Source organism: Acinonyx jubatus, chromosome D4 (assembly GCF_027475565.1).
Source record: "Acinonyx jubatus isolate Ajub_Pintada_27869175 chromosome D4, VMU_Ajub_asm_v1.0, whole genome shotgun sequence".
NCBI classification, from domain to species: domain Eukaryota; kingdom Metazoa; phylum Chordata; class Mammalia; order Carnivora; family Felidae; genus Acinonyx; species Acinonyx jubatus.
This window is the reverse complement of record NC_069391.1, coordinates 25901482-25911740: the sequence shown is the minus strand read 5'-3', so window position 1 is coordinate 25911740 and position 10259 is coordinate 25901482. Positions and strand designations below refer to the sequence as shown.

The 10259-nt window shown below is 43.8% G+C and overlaps 1 long non-coding RNA gene across 1 annotated transcript; it reads right to left on the bottom strand.

The window, feature by feature from the left end:
* Positions 1-493: 493 nt before the first annotated feature.
* LOC128312142 (uncharacterized) lies at positions 494-10239 on the bottom strand. Its single transcript, XR_008291051.1, has 3 exons — positions 5661-10239; positions 5213-5292; positions 494-2999 (listed from the first exon to the last, which is right to left on the bottom strand). It is a non-coding gene; the product is annotated as an uncharacterized LOC128312142 (long non-coding RNA).
* Positions 10240-10259: the final 20 nt, after the last annotated feature.

Here is a 10259-nt window from a genome sequence, read left to right as displayed (position 1 = left end):
AAGCAATCAGTGAGTTGTGACCTGGCTCACAAAATTCCTGAAAACGTAATAATCAGCTCTCGTGAGCTGGTCCAAGCCAATTCCGGTGCACCACTGGAGGAAATGACGTGTACTTGCTGTCCCTGAGATAGTTCCATACGTGCCTTTTACAGAGAGAGAACCTGAAGCCCAGAGAAGAGAAACAACTGGGTCAAGATTACACGGCAAGTGCACAGCAGAGGCTCGTTCCCTGCTTCAAGGCTGTTTTTCTTTGTAAAGACCTCCAGGTGCTGTCAAAAGAAAGGTACCAAGAGACACAGCACAAGCTTCTGCCTTAAGAGGGTTTATTGAAAGAGCTGTGAGGCTGTGTGGTAAAAGCTTCTGGCAAGGACCCAAGCAGGTTGACAAACTCTTTGCTTGCCAGAAGTTTGGCTAGCCAGGAGGATTTTCAACACTTAACATTTCGCTCGGGGAGGCTCCTCAGGAAACTGTTGGCTTATTCCCCGCGCCCCCCCCCCCCCCATGAACCCAAGTTGCTTCTTCAGGCTGATGGACCTTAGCAAAAGGACTAAGGAGCTGACTGGCTATAATTCAACTTTTATATCTCAAGGAGTAAAATTTAGGGACATTCGTAAAAATTGGTTTTTGTTATTCAAAACAGAATTCAACTCAAAATCCAAAAGAACACTTAGAACACACACACACACACACACACACACACGGGAAGAAAAAACAAAATTCCTTCCCCTGCAACTGCATTTCTTATCAAGGTCTATTGTAACACTGAGCATGGTGTTCATTTCCCAGGGATATCCGTGTAGTTGACTGTTGGGGCTCTTTAAGAGAAGAAAACTTTGTTTTTAATATTAAAGTTTATTTATTTATTTTGAGAGAGAGTGTGTGTGTGTGGTGGGGCGGCGGGGAGAGGGGCAGAGAGAGAGGGAGACAGAGGATCCAAAGCAGGCTCTGTGATGGCAGCAGACAGCCTGATGTGGGGCTGGAACGCATGAACCATGAGATCATGACCTGAGCCTAAGTCAAACACTTAACCGAGTCACCCAGGCACCACAACTTTACTTTTTTTTTTAATATTAAAGTTTATTTATTTATTTTGAGGGGGGCAAGGGGCAGAGAGAGGGGAAGAGAGAGAATCCCAAGCAGGCTCTGCACTGACAGGGCTCGAACCCACGAACTGTAAGATCATGACCTGAGCTAAAATTAAGAGTCAGACGTTCAACCGACTAAACCACCCAGGTGCCTTGAGCAGAAAACCTTTCTTACTCATCTTTGTTTCTTTCCTAAGTTTGAACTCTCAGAATCTCCCAGACATCTCACACAGGGCCTGACTGATTTGCAGACCTGAGAAACATAGGATCCCACGACCAAGCAGAAGGAAACAGCAGGTAGGAGGCCTGCGTTCTAGCCCTAGCTCTCTGACTGGATGGTACGGACTTAAACCATTTCCTCTCTTAGAGCCTCAGTGTTCTCATTTGCAAAATGAAGCCACTGGACCACAGAATGGTCAAGGTCTCTCTGGTCTCTCTTAAAATCTGAGTATAGAACGGTTTTCAGATTGCTAGGATGCAAAGTTAGTGAGCTATTTCAGAAGGTAGCCCTGTTCACCTTTGTAAAACTGAGCAAAGCAGCACTAATTGAAAGCACATAGTCCGTAGAGCCAGGCGGCCTTGTACTTTTAATCCTGCTCCTCTCCACAACTAGCTGTGTAACATTGGGCAAATTACTGCGCATCTCTGAGCTTTGCATCCCTTGTTTGTAAAGAGAGACTCTTAACCTCTTAATGGGGTTGTTGTGAGGAGTAAATGAAAAAAGACAGATGAGGTTCCCAGCACCTAGTAGGCAGTCCACGAACAGTCATGTCTTTGCTGTTTTCCTTTTTTTCCTCCGCGGTCAGTTTAAATATATACAAAGGCAAAAGGAATAATATCACTCAAATATTTTGGAGTAACTACATCTAACATTTGGGTTGGATTTGCATAAGATAAAAGATCACTGAACCTCCCCTCCCCCCACAATACGGCATGCAAGCTTGCTACAGTGACAAACCACACTCTTCTCTTGGCTGCTGAAATCGATTTATCCATTAGCAAGTTTATTGGCGCTTCTTCTACCCAGTGAGGCTTGTCTGTAAAATGGAAAGGTTCATAGATTAATAGAAGGAGGGGGAGGAGGAGGAGAAGGGGGAGGAGAAGGAGAAACCAAGAGGAGAAATGGCTGTGCATGGCTGCATCTTCCCCCTTCCGCACAAGGGTTCACGTGTGGGGAAACATGCAGAGGAGGAAGGTCTAAGCCAATGACATTACTTGAGTGACTCTGGTCACTTGTGCCCTTCACTTCAAGGGCAGCAGTTAGAGATTTCATCTAGAATCAGTCTTTTTTCTGTTTTAAGGTTCTGTTTCATGTGACTTAAAAAATTATTATGCAGTTCACCCTTATGAATCACAGAGGGACACCTGGGTGGCTCAGTTAAGCGTCAGACTTTTGATTTCGGCTCAGGACATGATGTCACAGTTTGTAAGATCAAGCCCCACATCAGGCTCTGTGCTGATGGCACTCAGAGCCTGCTTGGGATTCTCTCTCTTCCTCTCTCTCTGCCCCTCCCCTACTCGTGCTCTATCTCTCAAAATAAATAAATATGAAAAAAAAAACTTTAAAAAATGAATCACAGAAGAATAAGGAAAAAAACAAAACACGGTGTTTGCTTCTAATATTATATATGCTTATAATTTTTACTATGTATTTAGTAGCATTACATTTACATTGGTGGGATTAAACCAGACATCAGGTTTAATGACTTTCATCACTTAATCAGGAACAACCGTTTTTCTATTAGTAGAAACCAACATCACCATCCGTTTTTTGGTGGCTTATTATTATGTTGTATGGGTCTAGAAATACTTATTTAACCAATCCCCATTATAGGCCATTTTGGTGTTTTCATGACTGTGCAAACTCACAGAAGTGCTCCGAAAGAAGTTAGTCTGATCCTGAAAAGACAGATCCTAAACAAGTGGAAGGAACAGATTACCATGGCAGGAAGCTTTGGAACTCTGCTGCCCCGTGCTTCCGGCACTCTTCCTAAGCACAGAGGGAGAGAAGGGCTAAGGCAGTCTCTGCAGCTGCCAAAAATTCTGCAAGAATTTTCTTCTTTTTAATGCCATAGATCAGGACTTGGCCAAATCCAGCCCTCCACCTGTTTGTGTAGGGCCTGGGAGCAAAGACTGGTTTTTACATTTCCTTAAATGCTTGACAATATCCAAAGAATAACGGTTCGTGACACATGTGAATTATGGGATTCAAATTTCAGTGTCTATAAATAAAAATTCTTTTCACCTCACATAGTTACCAAAGTTTTTTTGGGACACAGCCATGCTCATTCATTTATGTGTTGCCTATGGTGGTTTTGGGGCTATGATGGTAGAGCTGAGCATCAGCAACAAATATCTTCCTGCATATGGTGCCTAAATTACGCCTCTTATATAGTTTGCCAATGGCGGCCAGGGTCTATTTCCTACTCAACATTAAAACTTCTTGTGTTCTTCATTATGTCTAACAGTCATTAAAATCTGGGACTTTATAATATTATAATTTCTAGGCTTGGAGAGATGTTGGGCTCTAGACCAGCTCTGTTACTGATGAATTAATGCGACTCATTTTTTCTTCAGTTTCCCAGTCTGTAAAATAGGCAAGCTGAATTCGATCTCTAAGGCACTGCGTTAATTTATCCATTCCACAGATATGTTCTTAGTGCCTACTACATGCCAGCCTCCAAGAAAACTCTGGAACTTCCTGATAATGTCTATGATGTAGGACAATATTCTGTGCTTTCCACTGACATGCCAACTACAACTGATGAGAAAAGGAAGTGTAAAGAAATCTACCAGGAAGAAATCCAGAAGGGTCCCACACTGTAAATGTAGGCAAATGACTTCTCCTTGAAATGAAATTTAGAGTCTCAAGGAATTCCAAATGCAAGAATTTCTTGCAGGAGACTCTAAAGAGAAAAGGGTGCATCTTGCACCAGGACCTTCTCCTCTCTTAACCTTTCACCCACTCCAATCTGCCAGAGGACCTCTTCCTGAAAATACAATTGTAAGATGTCGCAACTCAAAGGGACTGCTTCATTTGATGGAGAGGAATTATAGCCCAACTCTTTTTCATAAAAGTTTCAGATCTTTGTGACTTTCCGATTCAGTAATCACTAATTGAGCTCCTGCTGTTGGGCACATCTGTGGCTTGGGGTGTGCTGTGTCTGGGGAGGGGGGCGGAAGTCCTGATGTGACTTCAAAGCCTAAAGTTTCTAAAACTTTGGCTCTTTGTACCCAAATAGGGTTCCTCAGGGGACACCAGCTCAGGGACTTTCTAAGAGAGAAAGGCTGACCTTTTCCAGATTTCTCAGGCATTGTAAACCAAGGACACTTTGAAGCCATGAATGTATCTTTATAATTATTAATATAATAATAACAGCTAATATTTATTAAGTATATATGTTCTAAGCTCTGCATTAAGTATGCTATATGCATTTTTGCATTTAATCCTTATAATAACCCCAAAGATAAGTATTATCAGTTTGTTTTCCATGAAGAAACCAAGGCTCAAGGAACCTAAGCAACTTGTTCAAAGTCACTCGGTTAGTTTGAGATACACCAGAACCAGGAGTCAATGTCTCCAACTCTCAAGTCCTTGTTCTTAATCCTAAACTATGTTACAGTTTTTTTACCCTCGTTCCTTTGAATGCATACACACCCAATTCCTTCGAATTGCCTCCGCTTTCTGTAATTTGATTCAATTTACTCCAACTAATACTTAAGTTTCTACTCAAGGTCCCAATAAACAGCCCACCTCTGATTACTTTGAACAATTTTCTGCTAAGCCTTTTTATGTGTGTGTCTTGATTAACAGCTGGTTTATAGCAGTCACAGAAGATCTCATCTTAATTATGATCTAGCATCTCACATCCACTAGACTATGTTCCTTAACATCCGGGGTTCCCTTAGCTTATCTCTATCGGCAGAGCTTAGCCCATTGCTGGTGTACCAGACAAGAATATCATGGTAACGGTCACATCCTTGAGCCCCTCCTAATGGCTCCTGGACCTCCTACAGACCCTGCTGAGGGCTCAGCCTTAGGCAAGCATGTTTTATTATGTGATCCTCTCTTTTTTATTTATTTCTGTTCTGTGGGGGTGCTTAAACAACAGAAATTTATTCCTCACAGTTCTGAAGGCTGGCCACTTCAATCCTGGTGAAAACCCTCTTCCTGGTTTTCTTGCTGTATCCTCACATGACACCTTTACTCTACATTTACTGGAAACTTAGAATGGGGTGCAGGTGTGATAGGAAGGTGGGGAGGGAGGAGAGAGAGAGACTGAGAGGAATACATTGGAGATAAGGGTAAAACTTTAGAATGACAAGACCTAAATTGGATTGTTGATCCAAAAGATTGGATGGACAGAGGGAAACGGAGCGTGCCATCAAAATGCAGTTGAAAGACCTGCTTGTCTGTGAGTGAGAAGAACCGGAGAGGGCCACCAGAAAGGGGCCTGGTGAACCCCCCAGGAGAAGAGGAAGGCCACTATTTACAAGGAAGAGGCGGGCACCGAACTGTTGGGCTCATTTACAGGGAACGGAGAAATGCATCAGAAGGAAGGGGGACAGACTCACACCCCAGGTCGGCTACCTCCTGGATCTGCAGCAGGATCAGTCTGAGCCTCTGTTTCCCTCCTCTGTAAAGGAGCCTCTATTGTAATAGTTGCTTTGGGGGGTGGGGCATTGCCGTGACAATCGAGAGAGAGAAAGGGCTTGTATACTGTGTACACTGTTTCTTGCCTTTTGTTTATTTATTTTGAGGGAACATTCATGAGACAAATGCTGACTCAGGTGAGGAACACCCATCGCCTTTCTTTAATTTTTTTAATGTTTATTTATTTTTGAGAAAGAGAGAGACAGAGTGTGAGTGGGGGAGGGGCAGTGAGAAAGGGAGACACAGAATCCGAAGCAGGCTCCAGGCTCTGAGCTGTCAGCAGAGTCCAGTGCGGGGTCTGAACTCACAAGGGGTGAGATCACGACCTGATCGTAAGTTGGATGCTCAACCGACTGAGCCACCCAGGCGCCCCCGCCCATTTCCTTTCTTAATGGGATTGTGGAAAAGGATGCTTTGCCTTTCATCCAATTGCATGTGACTCCGACGAATGCTTCCATTCCCAAGCATTTGGTTTGGTTTCTACTAGTAGATGGTGTCTATCATCTGCATCATAACAACAGTGATGTCTATGGCCTTGGACTGTCATTCTTCCATGGACTCCAGAAAAATGTGCAGGTTGGTGCTTTTGAAATACCTTCACTCAGACTTAGAAACAGTTGACACTTCCTATATACTTGATAATAGTATTAAACTAGAAACGTGGAATTGAAACCATAAGAAAGAGGTAGGCTATCTTGCAGTTTGTATAGTTATTGTATAGGCTTCAGATTTGACTCTGAGTTTCCTGACAGCCAAGGCAAAAAGGTAAATATGTTAGATTACTTAATTCTTATTGTCCGGGGGAAGGCATACCAATTTTTAAGACAAATTCTAAAACAAATTTATTTAGTGAATACTGTGATACCATTGAAAATAGTTTTACAGCAAATGCAAAGATATTTTGAAGATGGCTGCTTCTCGAATCTGTCCTCAATAAACACCAAGGGAAAGATATTCAATCATAATTCCAAACTTTTTGATCATTAGGAAGCTAATATCATTATCAAGGATATGGCCCAGTAACTTTTGGTGGTCCGGTTGTATACAAAGACAGAACTCAGAACATGTTCCAGAACCAATAGAGTATAGTCCCCTCATTAGTATATCCAACCCTGGATGCACATCAAGAACAGGTTATGAATCAGAATGCTGAGGGTAGGGCCTGGAAATAGCATTTTCTCTGAAGTTTCTCCTGGTAATGCCAATGTGAAGCCACATTTAAGAACCTCTGATAAACTGGGGTGCTTGGGTGGCTCAGTTGGTTAAGCATCCGACTTCATCTCAGGTCATGATCTCACAGTTCATGAGTTCGAGCCCCGCGTCGGGCTCTGTGATGACAGTTCAGAGCCTGGAGCCCGCTTCAGATTCTGTGTCTCCCTCTATCTCTGCCCCTCTTGTGCTCTATCTCTGTCTCTCAAAAATAAATAAACATTAAAAAAAAATTTTTTAAGAACCTCTGATAAACTATCTTAGCAAAGGAATTAAGCAAAATAAAACTAGAGGTCAGATCTTCCCAAAAGGACCACCAAGCATTCACTGTTAGTAGCTAACCTTTTAAAAAATGTAAACAAACCCTGGGTTGCCCAGATAACTTGAAAATGCCCCCATCTGCATTTGATGGGTCCTGGTGCCCCCTCTTTCCATGGTTTTTCAAACATGAGATGTTTGGGCAGTAATGCACTTAGAATATTGGCAATGGAGAGCGTCATGCTCGTTCATCTTCAAGTACTTCATTCATGCTGCTACCCTGACACTTCCCCTTTCCCAGCTCACTCCATGCCACTTCACCCATTCCCATCTCGCCCCTTGCCAACTCCTACTCATTCTTGTGACCTCCAGTTAAATGTCATTCCATACAGGAAGCCTTCCCTGGACACATACCTGGGCAAGGCCTGCCTACCTTTGGCTCCTTCCTGACCCTCCCAAGGACTTGTAACTGTTTCTTCTCTACTCTACTGCGAGCTGTCCCAGGGCAGACCCTGTTTGGTGTTTTTCATCCTGTATCCCTGGTGTCCAGCATAAAGCCTACTGTATCATAGATGTCTAATAAATATTTGTGGAGTGGATGAATGAATACATGGTCTGCCATATTGTATACATGCAGAAACTGAGGACCAGGGAGGCACTTACTCAAAGTTCAACTGAACATCAGAGCCAGGACAGAGCCAGGACTAGAAATAATGAAGAAGATCAAAATGCACTGACCCTTTGCTAAGTTCCTGGCACTGTGCTAAGCGCTGTTCATCCATTATCTAGGTCAATCCTCATCAGATGACTATGAGGTAGTTCCTAAAACCAGGTACCGTCCTGGATTCTCTCCCACTGCCTCTCATCCAATCCCTTGTCAAATTCCGCCAGCCCTACCAAATACATTTGAATCTGACATCTCTCTTTACCTCCACCATAGACGAAGGCACTGTAATTGATTGCCCAAACTACTGCAATGAACAGCCACAGACTGATCTCCAGGCTTCTACTCTTGGCCCTCCAACGCTATTCTGCAACAGCAGCCAGAGAGATACTGCCATTTCCATTTCCAAGGCCAGGCCCATCTCCTGCTTAAAACTCTCTGGCTTTCCATCACACAGAAATGAGACAGAAGTTTCTTACCAGGGCCTGTGAGACCCAAGAAGATATGGCCCCTACTGGCTTTCTTTCTCATCTACCACTTTCCTCTAAACTTGCTTCTCTCTCTCACCATACTGGGCTGCAACAGCCTGACTCCACCCAAATGTGTCTACTTCTGGGCCTGTGCCCAGGCCATGCCCTCTGCCTGCAACATTCCTTCTATTTTCTCACTGCCCAGCTTCGGATCTTGGCATGGATGGTTCGTTCTTGTCATTGTGACCTCATTCAAATGTCACCTGTTCAGAGAAGTCATCCCTAACCCACTCCAAACTAAAGTAGCCCCTAAGTCATCACACTGTGCTGTTATTTCTCTTTATAGTGCTCATCACTATATAACATTCTTCTTGTCTAATTTTTTATAAGCCATCTGCCCCCTTCACTGTTGTATTGGCCCCGAGTTATTATCAGCCTCCAAGACCTCATCTATCTCATTCACCATTGTACCCCCATACCTAGAACTGTACTTGCTCATTGCTTATTACAAACTTTCTGAATTAATGAATCAGAAATACCCATTTTTCAGATGAGAAAACTGTAGCTCGGAGAAGTGCAGCTTCTCCCCAGAAACTTCACTCAACCCTAAAATCTAGATTCCCTAGCTTGGAGCCCAGTGTCCAGTTCTCTCCATCATTCCAGATTCCTAGAAGGTTAAGGCCTGTGAGGTTTTTCCCTCTAAGGTGGCTGAGATTCTCAGATGAGGGCTTTGAGAAACCATTCTCCTCCCCATGGACTTTGAGGAGCATGGCACCAGGGCTCCAGCAACCAGTCGCTGCTGCCCAACCCATATGTGAAGACATTTCGGTGGGCCTCTCTGTGCCATTCAGGGAAACAGCCCTCATATAACTCCATTCCTGGGCCTCACATGGTAAGAATATCTCCATTCGCCCTGCCATAGAGCCACTGGGGAGATGGTGATGTGTATAAATAAGACGTGACCATACCTGAGGTGGCTCTCCCTCTAGAACCCTCAGGGTATGAGAGGCCCAGAGGTCACCAAAACGGAGAGGTGAGGTAGAGTGGTGAGTGAGGGCTCTCCCGGGGATGAACTCTGAGTTCCAGAGTCCAGGCTCCATTCCTGCTGTCCTGGGATTCTGTGTGGTCACAGCCGGAGGCAGAGAGAATGCGGGTTCCACCAAACACTGGGTTTATTAGCCCAAAAAAGACATTTCGCTAAACCTCAGCTTACTGGTTTGCAAACTATTGATGGCAATCCCCACTGCACAGCCCCAGATGGTGGTTCTCATTCTATTCACTCAGGTGATAAACCTGGTAGGAAGAGGCAGGCGGGAGGGTTACTGCTGAGGATATATTTGAAGGGGAAGAGAAGATGAGGTGGAAGGAATTTGAATAACAATATTCATTTCCTTGCACTGCACTGTTTCTTTACAATGCACTTTCATGTCTATGTCTGTGCGACTCCTCACAGCCCCCCAATATGCACATTACTATTATCATAATTACCTCTAACTCACAAAGACAACATCCACCAAAGAGAAAATACTGAGTCTGATGTATACAGAATCACGTAGCAGGGGGTAACCATCAAAAGCAGATATCTGTAGTCAGAAGATATGTATTTGAAGTTGCCTTCTACCATTTCAATCCCTGTTAAAGTCTTTGAATATCACCTTCTTCTGTAAAATGGGGACAACGGTTTCTCCCAGAGCTGTGATCTTGCAGGTGAAATGCTTTAAGATGAATGCCACAGCTCTAAAATTAATGTGGTAACTTGTCCCATTGGGGGATGCTACTGGCTTCCCATTTCACCTCTTCATGAAGGAGCACTGATTCTTTTGGAAAGTAGTACTACCTGGCTGCCTTCCAGAATCTGGGAGAAGCTTCTAGCATAATCTGGCATAGGCCATTAGTCTTGGAGCAGTATGGCATAACTG